We start from the raw sequence: 13600 nt of genomic DNA, 5'->3' as shown, positions 1-13600 counted from the left end.
AGACATAAGGGTTCCAATTTTTAAACTTTTCTCACCTGTATGAGGTCTTTATAATCCCTCTTTGAGGAGATCAAAGAAGGATTTATACCCCTATCCTGATGGCATTCTGTGTATGGGTCATTTTCTACATTATTTTCTTGGTTAGTCTGAATATTAAGTACCCTGGTGTGGAACAAGGACAACAAATCCTTTAGCATTTATCAAAAGAATGATGAGACGATAAAGTCAAAGTGATCTTCTGGTTCCATGTATCAGCAATTTTAAGTGAATATATACTTATTATTGATAAGTTGTAAATGATATAGGGGTTTATTTTTTTCATTTCTAAAGTTCAGAACACTGAGGTCTTTATTTTTCCAGAGAATTGCTTTGAACAAGCTTGCTTTGACCTTTCTAACTTACTAGTGAATAGTTTCTTGCTTGGCTTAAATGTTTCAGTTACCTAGTGCTTTTCCTTGCATGGTCTGCAACAGGGAAAATCATTAGGCTGCATGTCATGCCCCACTTTCTGTTGTAAGATTCAGTCAACAAATGCCAGGAAAGGGCATCCACAGACCTTTGGAATTGAAACATGTCAACATGCTACATAAAGGTGAAGTGATAGATCTGGATGTCTTTTTATCATCTTTTCATCTGTTCTTGAACTGGTCTCAGACAGAATACATTTATGCTCTGATTCCTATGATTAAGACTTGTATCAAGATACCTGCTTTGTAGTTGTCTGACCAGGGAAATGCTAATTCTATTTAATCTGTAACTCATAAAATAACTTTCCATAAAAATAAAAGGATGAAAGCCTTTATACTTGATTTGTCTCTTACATCTTTAAGACCTAATTCCCCTTCTATAAGGAGGAAAGCAAAATTTTGACTAAAATCTGTGAAAGGTAGACTTGCTACATTTAAAACAAGGTTCCTTTTGTATAGGTTTTTGAAATTAGCTTTCATCTAAAGTGCCTTAAATTGACTATTCACTTTTCTAATAGTGTTTCAGAAATCATTCATTTTTTTATTTTAAAATATTATTCATGTGGCATAATATAGTAGAAAATATAATCAAATGGCTGTTTTTTTGTCCATTCAGTAAATGTTTACAATCTAGAAAAACAAGTTGGAGGGTATGAGTGGTGTGCTGATTTAGGAGAAGAGATTGGGAGGTTCTCCATGCTAAGTAGTAAATATTCAACCCCAGAGCAGCAGTTAATGATATGGTAAAATCTGTGGAGAAGGTCACATAGAAAATGAAATAAAATGAGAAGTTCCATCCAGATGAAATTAATATAAAGAATAATACACACAAATAGAAATAATTAGTGGACTTTGATGCTCACTGAGATGCATGAATTCAGAGGAACATTTTCTCTTGTGTTTGGATTCCCCATCACCTTTCCAGTTGTGTGGCTTTCAGTTAGTGTATTTATCTTTATGGACACAATTGTGAGCATACTGTTCTTTTTGGTAATTATAAATTATTATAAAAATTAAAAATAAATATGGATTCAAAGAATAACTTTTTTAAAAGGACACTTTTATATAAAGTGTCTCAACCACCCGGGCACTGGTTTTGAAAAGATGGAAGGGGAGCTGGCTTTGAAATCAGAGAGATGAGCTGTGGGACTCAGGTAAGTCTCTATTCTTCTGTTTCTTTATCTGTAAAATGGGGATATAATGGCATCTATCTTTTAGATGTCAAAAGTGTAGTACAAATAAATTCATGCAAAATACTTAGCATGTACTAAACACTACATAAATAGTCTTTCCAAATGCCTTATTTTAACTCTATTCTATTAGAAGCATCACTGAAGAATCTTAGTAATAGCGTTGTATTCTTTTACCATACTTGCTTAGCTTTCACTTTTTTTTGCTGCACTGCTCCCTTATTATTCCTGTTCATCCTCTTCATTCTTTTAATGTATTATTTCTTGCCTAGTTTGATTTGCCAATGGCACTTTTATCTTCAGGGACTGCTGTTTCCTTTCTAGTCTACCTTTCTCTTCATCCCCTTTCCTACTATCTCTACGCTTTCATCTGCTTTCACTCAAATCTTCATTCTTCTAGGACTTACAGCCTCTGAGGCATGTTTAGTGTTTGACAGATTCTTGTTCAGCAGCTAAAGCCCTTCAGAGGAAAAGTTATATATAAATGAGGTGAGACTGGGACATTACTTTAGTGATGTGACTAGATTTTTTTTTCAATACACATGCTAGAACTTATACTTTCAAGTAAGTGTTGTTTTAGTCAAAGTAGTCACTGTGGGAATTCATTCATTTGTCTACAATGATATAATTTTTATTAATAACATGGGTCTCAGACAGTAAGAGTATTGTGATCTGGAAAGTTTATTGTGTCCCCCAATTCAGAGGCAGCCTTTCAACCTTCACAGTTCATCAACTACTTCATGGTTCCACTTCCCAAATTCTCCATCACAGTGGCCAGTCATTATAATCATCCTCTCACATTTAAGCTCAACTATATTACTCCTTGCTATATCTTATATACTTGGAAAAAATCTCAACTCCGGTTAAATCTAACTTTCTGCAACTTCAAATAGAACCTTAATGTTCTTCAAGAATCATATTACATTTCCCAAGTCCATTCATTCTCCCACTCTCATAAATTGCTATTTCATATTTCTACTCTCCTCAAACTTTGAAAATTTCCTCCTCCCATTGTGATGTTCACCTGAAAGAAAATGGAAAACAGAAAACTCCCACAATCCGTGCCACTGCATGGACCCAACTACATACCGCGGAACTGTTCCTGTTTGCCCATGTTCTTATTTAGCACCAACTCTTCTACTGTCCACTAGATCCTATCCCCACTCACCTACACAAGGACATCACCCAGCAATTCATGCCTCTTTTTCCTGTATCACCTATTTTCTACTTTCTACTGTATCATTGCCATAAGCATTTAAGTAATACTGTTATTTCTCTCATTTATAAAATGAGAGATCTTATTCTATGTCTCCCTCTAGCAACTGCTCCACTCATTTTTATTCTCTACTTTATAGCAAAACACCTCCTAAATAGAAACTGTCCATACTGCCATTCTCTGTTGAGCCCATTGCAGTCAGGCTTTTGCCACCATTGTTCCATAAAAAGTTCTTTCAGGATCACCAACGGTCTCTGTATTGATAAATCCAATGTTCAATTCTCAGTTCCAACCTTATTTGACTTATTAGCAGTAATGGGTATAGTTGATCACTCTCTCTTGCTTGGCTCCCAGGACCTCACACTTTTCTAATCATTGATCTCTTTTTATGTCCTTTACCAATTCCTCTTATTAACCCAACTTCTAGAGAGCCTGGGATCAATCCTTGGTCTTAGTCACTCCTGCATCTATTGAACCCTGAGGCATTCTTTGGTAGTCTCATCCATTATTTAAATAGTTTTTGTATGTTAATGTATACCAAATCATCTAATCAGACTTCTCCCCTTTCAGACCTACACATACAACTGTTTACCCACTGTCTCTATTAGGGTGTCTAATAGGCTTCACACCCTTGCTGCTACTGCTGCTAAGTTGCTTCAGTCACGTCCGACTCTGTGCGACCCCATAGACGGCAGCCCACCAGGCTCCCCTATCCCTGGAATTCTCCAGGCAAGAACACTGGAGTGGGTTGCCATTTCCTTCTCCATTCACACCCTTAACAGATCCCAAATCAAATTCCTGTTATTGTCCCTCAAACCCGTTCCCACATTTTCCCCTTATCTTAGTAAAGAGCAACTCCATCTTTCCAATTGTCCAAGCTAAAGATCTGTCATCCCTATTCTTCTCCTTCCCCCATGACCCACATCTTATTCATTTACAAGTCCTGTCAACAGTACTTTCAAAATATATCTGTAATGCAAACATTTCTCACCACCTCTACTGCCACTGTCCTGGTCCAAACTATTACTGTTTTTTTTCTGGATTACTACAGTAGTCTTTCCCTGCTTCCACTTTTGCTCACCTCCCTGCAGTGTCTAGTCACAAAACAGCAGCCAGAGCAATCCTGTTAAATACAAGTCAGATCACCTAACTTGTTTTCTCAAACACCATAATTTCTCAGAGTTAAATTCAAAGCTGTTACAATGACCCATAAGGCCTTACTAGATCTGATTGCCCTTTTCCCCTCTGAATTCATTACCAGCCACTCACCCTCTTGCTCACTTCAGGTCAGCCACACGGGTCCCTTATTTTTCCTCCTTCAGAGCCTCTTCACTTGCTGGTCTCTCTAGGTGTAATATTCTTCCCATAGACAGCCACGTGACTCACTCCTTCACTTCTTTCAAGTCTTTCTATGCTGCTTTCTGTGACTATCCTAGTCACCCTTTCAATTGTACTTTCTCTGAATTATTGTTTTCTTTATCACCATTTCACATATATTTTACTTATGTTGTTAAATGTCTGTCCCCTCTTCTCAATCATAATGTAAGTTCATGAGGCAAAAATTTTGGTTGATTTGTTCATTGTGTCTACAGGACCTAGAATGGAGCTGAGCACATAATACGTGCTCAATGTGTTATGTTGTGTAAACAGTTTCTGGCTTAAAGGCCCCCAGCAGACAACCACTCACATTCTGTAATATGGCATACTTATCTGGGGATTCTAGGAGCAACAATGCTGATTTTAAACAACAAACAAATAACTTGGAAGTAAGGTAAAGGAAATAACAAAATGGAATGCCAAAGAGAATGAGATTGCAAAGATGAGAAGTTGAAAAACAAAGGGAAGAATAAGGCAGTGAGAAGTGAACAGCATGAGCCCTTTGACGGGGATGCCCCTAATGCCATCATCACACCCCTAAGGCCCCTAGGTCCGTGGTGTATCTTCTTAATGTCCACCTGCACTGAAGTGAATGTGGTCCAGTTTGACAGTTGAGTGGGACCAGGAATGCACTGATTAAGTTAGAAGATGTCTTAGAACATATCACAGCATCCACTTGGATATGAGGATTTCCTACTATTAGTTGCATTGGGATACAGACTCTCCTACCATGCAATGTAGCAGTTGTGGAGGAACCACTGAAAGAGTTACAGAGGATAGAGAGGGTCTCTTATGATACCATTGTACAGTGAGTAGAGAAATCACACCACTTTGGATTTTTCTTTGAATTCAAAACCTTGGAAGCCTATTAAAATCTCCATTTGCAGGAAGAATAATAATTAGGAACCCATATGGATATCACCAAGTACAAATCTGATGATGGAGGAGGTGGTATTTGATTGATGTGTGAGTACAGGCTAAACAACAATCTGTCTTCTGCCAACTGAGTGGTGAGTACAGCCAGCTTGTTCTGTATGACTCAATTTTGGCCTTACACAACTAGATTCCTTCAGTGCCTAACACTTCATCTTCTATCTCTGGGTGAGTGGTAGCAATCCTCAAGAATCTTAGATTCTGGGCAAAATGTCCAACATCATTGCAGTGGAAAGTAGGGAGGTAGGGGATCAAAAACCCTGTTCACCTGAGGAGACTAATAAACTCATTCAAGCCAGGTATTGTGGATACAGCAATGAATGATGTACAACCCCTGCACTCAAGAGCTTAAACTCTCATGGGGATTGGAGTGGGGAGATACAGTCATATAAATAAACAGGCCATAATATAATGTGTTAGGCTTCCCTGGTGGCCCAGACAGTAAAGAATCCACCTGCAATGTGGGAAACCCAGGCTCAATCCTTGGGTTGGAAAGATCCCCTGGAGAAGGGAATGACAATCTACTCCAGTATTCTTGCCTGGGAAACCCCATGGACAGAGAAGCCTGGTGGGCTACTGTCCATGGGGTTGCAAAGAGTTGGGACACGACTGAGCGACTAATACATAATGTGTTAAGGGCATTGAAAAAGTAAAAGATGCTGTAAAAGAATATCAATGAAGGAAATCTAGACTGAGTGGGATCAAATAAATCTTTCAGGAGGTGATGCCTGAACCAAGGCCCAAAGAATAAGTAGGAAAATACTGTAATAGGAGAAGGGGAATTTTTGGCAGAGAAGATTATGAGCAAAGGAATGAAGGTGACTCATGGCATGGTGTGTTCTGAGGAACTATTAACAATTCATGGTTGCTGGCTAATGAAGTTTGAGTTAGTCAGTGGTGGGTCATAAGGCTGGAGAAGCAAGGGAGAGCCAGATCTTGGAGGCCCTCTGTCCCAACTTAAGGACTTTCCCCTGTAAACATGGGTGCAGGAGAACAGGGGGCAGTGGATATGAGCATGGAAATAACATAGTCAGCATTTCAGAAACTTTCCCCTCACTGCAAAATGTAGGCTGCATTGAAAATGGCAAGATTGGAGACAGGTAAAACAGCAGGGAAGTAGTTATTGTAACTCAGGAGAAATGATGGTATTAAAACTAGGAAAATGAAAGTGAGGATGGAGAGAAGGAGTTGAAGAAACATGTCAAAGCTAAAATAAGTAGGTCTTATGTTTACCAGTGGGGAAAGGGAGGAGGGATAAATTGGGAGATTGAAATTGACTTCTACACACTACTATATATATATATATATATATATATATATATATATATATATATATATAGGGTTGGGCAGAAGGTTCCAGAAAGACCCAAATGAACTTTTTGGCCAACCCAATAAAATACCTATGTCTAGCACAGGGAACTCTACTCAATACTCTGTAATGACCTATATGGGAAAGAACATAAAAAAAGAGTGGATATGTAGATATGTATCACTGATTCACTTTGCTGTACAGTAGAAACTAACACAATGTTGTTAATCAACCACACTCCAATAAAAATTTTTTAAAAATGATTAGGTTGCCAATGACTGACTGAATGTTGGGATGAGAAAAAAAGGAAGAAGCAAGGATAATTTCTAGCTTGGGCATCTGCATGGAAGAGGGTATCATACTTTAAAACAGAAAGTAAAGGAAGAGGAGCCACTTATGAGAGAAGGTACTGAGAATTACTGGACTGGCATTATTGGCTTGGGCAGGGTGGCTTGCCACCTCTTAATTTATTAGAGCAGCTGAATTTAGGGGTCAATGGAAGCTGAAAGTTGAATATAAAGCTAAATTGCAAAAGTCAAAAAGGGGCTATGTATTAAAAGATGGAGCACAGCTCTAGGAATCAAAGACCAGAGCTGTGAACCCAATAGATGGCACGTAAGTGAGGAGAGGTACATAAAATTGCACTCTGTGACTTATAAGGCACCAAGTTAAATTGGCTGAGGTTAAAGAACCAGGAACTGAATGATCAGTGATATGTGTTGTGAAACCTCTTTGTAAGCATGTTTTCAGCTATATGGAACAGAAAATCCTACCCCAAACAGTGTAAATTGTGAAGACAATGTCTTAACTCACAGAACAAGAAGTGTCAAGGTTGAGTGGTTCCAGGGTTTTGTTTTGTCTTATCTTCAGTGTTTCAAAGAAGAATTCAATGACAAGTTTCATCCCACCTTTCTGCTCTGCCATCCTCAAAGTGTTAGTTTTCTACTCATTTATTCTCCTATCATAAGATGATTATTATAGTTGCAGCCATAACATCTAGACGTAACCATGACCAGTGGAAGCAGAGACCATATCTTCCTGAGCCTATCTTTTTAAAAGAAAGGAAACTATTTCCAGAAAGCCCCGATGAAACATCCTCTCATATCTCAATGATGAGAATCGAGTAATACATCCATATTTCAAACACTGGCAAGGAAAAGGAATTTATTATGATTGATTTAGACTAATCAGGATTCATGACCACAGCAGGTGATATGATGGTGGAGATGGTCTCATGGATGTATACATAGGTCAAAGCATAATAAATTGCACACCCTAAACATTTGCATTTATAAAATAAATATATAAATATTTTGATTATTCTTCAATAAAATGGTTTTGAAAAAACTTCCCATTGTCAAAAAGTGTAGAAATAGTATACAATGTTTGCGATGTTTCTAACCTCGGAGGCTGGAAATGCACACTCATAGATTAGAAGTTCAGGGAAGACTTGAGTACAGAAATCTCCTTCAGTTCAGTTCAGTCACTCAGTCGTGTTCGACTCTTTGCAACCCCATGGACTGCAGCACGCCAGGCCTTCCTGTCCATCACCAACTCCCGGAGTCTACTCAAAGTCATGTCCATTGAGTCGGTGATGCCATCCAACTATGTCACCCTCTGTCGTCCCCTTATCCTCCCACCTTCAATCTTTCCCAGCATCAGGGTCTTTTCAAATGAGTCAGTTCTTTGCACCAGGTGGCCAAAGTATTGGAGTTTCAGCTTCAACATCAGTTCTTCCAATGCATATTTGGGACTGATTTCCTTTAGTATGGACTGGTTGGATCTCCTTGCAGTTCAAGGGACTCTAAAGAGTCTTCTCCAACACACAGTTCAAAAGCATCGATTCTTCATTGCTCAGCATTCTTTATACTCCAACTCTCACATCCATACATGACTACTGGAAAAACCATAGCTTTGACTAGATGGACCTTTGTTGGCAAAGTAATGTCTCTGCTTTTTAATATGCTTTCTAAGTTGGTCATACCTTTTCTTCCAAGGAGCAAGTGTCTTTCAATTTCATGGCTGCAGTCAATATCCACAGTGATTTTGGAACTTCTAAAAACAAAGTCACTGTTTCCATTGTTTCCCTATCTGTTGGCCATGAAGTGATGGGACCAGATGCCATGATCTTAGTTTTCTGAATGTTGAGCTTTAAGCCAACTTTTTTACTCTCCTCTTTCACTTTCATCAAGAGGCTCTTTAGTTCTCTGCTTTTTGCCATAAGGGTGGTGTCATCTGCATATATGAGGTTATTGATATTTCTCTCAGCAACCTTGATTCCAGCTTGTGTTTCCTCCAGCCCAGTGTTTCTCATGATGTACTCTGCATATAAGTTAAATAAGCAGGGTGACAATATACAGCCTTGACGTACTCCTTTTCCTATTTGGAACCAGTCTGTTGTTCCATGTCCAGTTCTAACTGTTGCTTCCTGACCTGCGTACAGGTTTCTCAAGAGGCAGGTCAGGTGGGCTGGTATTCCCATCTCTTTCAGAATTTTCCATAGTTTATTGTGATCCACACAGTCAAAGGCTTTGGCATAGCCAATAAAGCAGAAATAGATGTTTTTCTGGTACTCTCTTGCTTTTTCGATGATCCAGCAGATGTTGGCAATTTGATCTCTGGTTCCTCTGCCTTTTCTAAATCCAGCTTGAACATCTGGAAGTTCATGGTTCACGTATTGCTGAAGCCTGGCTTGGAGAACTTTGAGCACTACTTTGCTAGTGTGTGAGATGAGTGCAACAGTGCAGTAGTTTGAGCATTCTTTGGCATTGCCTTTCTTTGGGATTGGAATGAAAACTGACCTTTTCCAGTCGTGTGGCCACTGCTGAGTTTTCCAAATTTGCTGGAATATTGAGTGCAGCACTTTCACAGCATTATCTTTTAGGATTTGAAATAGCTCAACTGGAATTCCATCACCTCAACTAGCTTTGTTCGTAGTGATGCTTCCTAAGCCCACTTGTTCACTTTCCAGGATGTCTGGCTCTAGGTGAGTGATCATACCATTGTGATTATCTAGGTCATGAAGATCTTTTTTGTATCATTCTACTGTGTATCCTTGCCACCTCTTAATAATATCTTCTGCCTTTGTTAGGTCCATACCATTTCTGTCCTTTATTGTGCCCACTTTTGCCGAAATGTTCCCTTGGTATCTCTAATTTTCCTGAAGAAATCTCTAGTCTTTCCCATTCTATTGTTTCCCATTCTACTGGGAAGTAGAAATCTCCTTCACCCAACTTTTCTCAAAGTTCTATCACAATAAAATCCTTCCACTGTGTAACAGTTGTTAATATCCCATAGACATTTTGGGAAATACTGCCCTGACAATGATTCTCGAAATGTGGCTCAGACACCAGCAGCATCAGCCTCACCTGCAGACTTGTTAGAAATGCAAGTTACCGAGCTCTACTTCAAGCCTACTAAATCAGAAACCATGAGGGTGGGGCCCACGAATCTGCATTCTAACAAGTGCTTCAGGTGATTCTGAAGCACACTAAAGTTTGAGAAACCCTCTTTTAGAATGTGACTAATCTCTTGTATTTCTGATAACTCTGTAAACAATGATAGTATATTTGCAATGAGTGAATAAATAAATCCTGTTGTTGCTGTTGCTTAATCGCCCAGTCGTGTCTGACTCTTTGGGACTCCATGCACTGTAACCTGCCATGCTCCTCTGTCCATGGGATTCTCCAGGCAAGAATACTGGAGTGGGTTGCCATTTCCTTCTCCAGGAGATCTTCCCAACCCAGGGATCGAACACATATCTTCTGCATTGGCAGACAGATTCTCTACCACTGAGCCATCTGGGAAGCCCAAAAAATCCTACCAAGACAATATTTCTGTTTCAGTCCCAGCAGGATGACTATAATTTAAAAAACACAATAACAGGTGTTGGTGGGGATGTAAAAAATTGGATCCCTCATATATCAGTAGTGGGAATGTAAAATAGTGCAGATTGGCAAAGTTTGGCAGTTCCTTATAACGTTAAACATAGATATGTTAGGACCCAGCAACTCTGCTCCTATGGATAGATCCAAGAGTACTGAAAATACAGTCACTAAAAAATTTGTTCACAAATGCTCATATCAACATTATTCATAATAACCAGTGGTCAAAACAACCCAAAAATCCATCGACTACTAATGAACAGATAAAACTGTTAGATCCATGCAATGGAATATTATTTGGCCACAAAAAGGAATGAAGTTCTGATATGTGCTACAATGTGGATTGACCTTGAAAAGATGCTAAATGAAAGAAGCCAGTCACAAAAAACCCACATATTATATGATTCCATTTATATGAAATGTCCAGAACAGGTAAATCTGTAGGCACAAAAGGTATATTAGCAGTTGTGAGGCACTGACAGGATGGGAATATTATGGAGTGACTGCTAGTGGGACAAGGTTTGTTTTGAGGGTGATGAAACTGTCCTAAAAATTACATAATGGTGATGATTGTACAACTCTATAAATATACTGAAACCACTGAATTAAACACCTTAAAAGGGAAAATTTTATTGTATGCAAATTATATTTCAAAGATAACATTAAAAATGTAATGCCAGCTACCTTTGCTCTTAAGTTCAAATTGTTTCTCAGTACTGTGTTATGTAATATCTGGATGGCATGCTGATGATACTTATCTGTCTTGAATTTTTAAAAATGAAACCATATGAAATGTCTGTGTTGCTTAATGCTCTGTTGAGATCTGGAATTTGATTATTCCACTTCCTCACGTAAATTTCCCCCTCTTTAGTTGCCTGTGTGTGTGTGTATATACATATATATACATACATATATATATATATGTGTGTGTATATATATATATAACATGATGAAAAAATTTTAAAACATAGATAAATAATAGGTTGTGTTGTTATTTCTTTCTCCAGGAGATACTCCCAACCCACAGATTGAACCCATATCTCCTGTGTCGCCTGCATTGGCAGGTGGATTCTTTACCGCTGAGCCACCAGGGAAGCCCTTAGTTTGTGGTAATTTGTTACAACAGCCACAGGAAACTAATGCACTGCCTTTCTGATTTTGTGAACTTATGCTTTGGCTCAATAAGTCATAGCCTGTGGGCCCTAAACTTCCAGGAGCCAGCAAAATTACAGCAAGGAATTCTCATATCCTTATATGAAGCAAGCCTGGTATTAGATCATATACATTTGTCTTGAATATATATCTAGTATTATTTTTTCAAATATGTCCATCTATGGTATTTAATAGTATATTAACTCATATTATTAAAGTCATAGTAATTTTCTGTCATTATATAATAGCTCAAACAGTGGCTATTAAAAGTAATAATATTATGTAAGTTTACAAATGCATTTTTAATTTAAATTTATTGTTGTAAAATGAACATATAAAGCTTACAATTTAAATCATTTTAAAATATATAATTCAGTGGCATTAAGTGCATTCATAATGTAGTGTAACCATCATTACTATCTAGTTCCAGAAGTTGTTATCACCCCAAAAGTAAGCCCCATAAACATTAAAAAGTAACTCCATAATATCCCCTCCCTACAACTCCTAGAAACCCCCAATATGCATTCTGTCTCTAAGGATTTGCTTATTCTGGATATTTAATTTAAATAGAATTATACAATATGTGTTATTTTGTGTCCAGTTTCTTTTAATTAGTCTGTTTTCAAAGTTCATCCATGTTGCAGCACGAATCACCACCTCATTCCTTTTCATGGATGAATAATATTCCATTGTATGGACATACCACATTTATTTATCCATTCATCCACTGATGCATGTTTGGGTTGAGTCCATGTTTTGACTAGTGAATTTGAATAGTGTTGCTATGAACATGGGTATACATGTCTTTGTTTGAATATCTGCCTTCAATTCTTTGGGGTATTTATCTAGGAATAGAATTGCTGATTTATATGGATTCCCTTCTTGGATCACAGCTTTTTCATGGTGAAGGGGCTTGTGAAACTCAATGAAGCTGAGAGCTGTGCTGTGCAGAGCCACCCAAGTTGGACAGGACATAATGAAGAGCTCTGACAAAATGTGGTCACTAGAGGAGGAATGGAAACCCATTGCAGTTTTCTTGCCTGGAGGACCCCATGAACAGTATAAAAGGCATAAATATATGACAGTGGAAGATGAGCCCTCAACTTTGAAAGGTGTCCAATATGCTTCTGGGGAAGAGCAAAGGGCAATTATTAATATTAACAGCTTCAGTAAGAATGAAGTTGCTGCATTAAAGCGTGAACAACACTCAGCTGTAGATATGTCTGGTGGTAAAAGTAAACTCCAATGCTGTAAAGAATAATATTACATAGGAACCTGGAATGTTAGGTCCATGAATCAAGGTAAATTGGATGTGGTCAAGAAGAGATGGTGAATGAACATCAACATTTTAGGAATCAGTGAACTAAAACAGATGGAAACAGGAAAATTTAATTCAGATGACCATTATATCTACAACTGTGGGCAAGAATCCCTTAGAAGAAATGGTGTAGCCCTTATAGTCAACAAGAGTCTGAAATGAAGTACTTGGGTGAAATCTCAAAAACACAATGATCTCAGCTTGTATCCAAGGTAAATCATTCAACATCACAGTAATCCAAGTCTATGCCCCAACAGCTGATGCTGAAGAAGCTGAAGTTGACCAGTTCTATGAAAACCTAAAACACTTTCTAGAACTATCACAAAAAAGATGTCCTTTTCATCATAGGGGATTGGAAAGCAAAAGTAGGACATCAAGAGATACCCAGAATAACAGGCAAGTTTGGCCTTGGAGTACAAAATGAAGCAGGGTAAAGGCTAACAGAGTTTTTTCAAGAGAACACACTGGTCATAGCAAACATCCTCTCCCAATAACACAAGAGATGACTCTACACATGGAAATCACCAGATGGTCAGCACAGAAATCAGGTTGATTATGTTCTTTGCAACTGAAGATGGAGAAGCTCTCTAACAGTCATCAAAAACAAGACCTGGAGCTGATTGTGGCTCAGATCATGAACTCCTTATTGCAAAATTCAGGCTTAAATTGAAGGATGTAGGGAAAACCAGTAGGCCATCAGGTATGACCTAAATCAAATCCATTATGATTATACAGTGGAGGTGATGAATAGATT

General features: G+C 38.2%; 1 long non-coding RNA gene across 1 annotated transcript in view; it reads right to left on the bottom strand.

Annotated features, from left to right (window-relative positions):
* LOC145537122 (uncharacterized) overlaps positions 1 to 13600 on the bottom strand; it is a 118695-nt gene that overhangs the window by 35449 nt on the left and 69646 nt on the right. The window lies entirely within an intron of this gene.

The sequence above is a fragment of the Giraffa tippelskirchi genome, chromosome X, assembly GCF_054371585.1.
Source record: "Giraffa tippelskirchi isolate mGirTip1 chromosome X, T2T-mGirTip1v1.2.pri, whole genome shotgun sequence".
Lineage (NCBI taxonomy): Eukaryota > Metazoa > Chordata > Mammalia > Artiodactyla > Giraffidae > Giraffa > Giraffa tippelskirchi.
The sequence above is the reverse complement of the archived record's forward strand: the minus strand, read 5'-3'. Positions and strand labels throughout refer to the sequence as shown.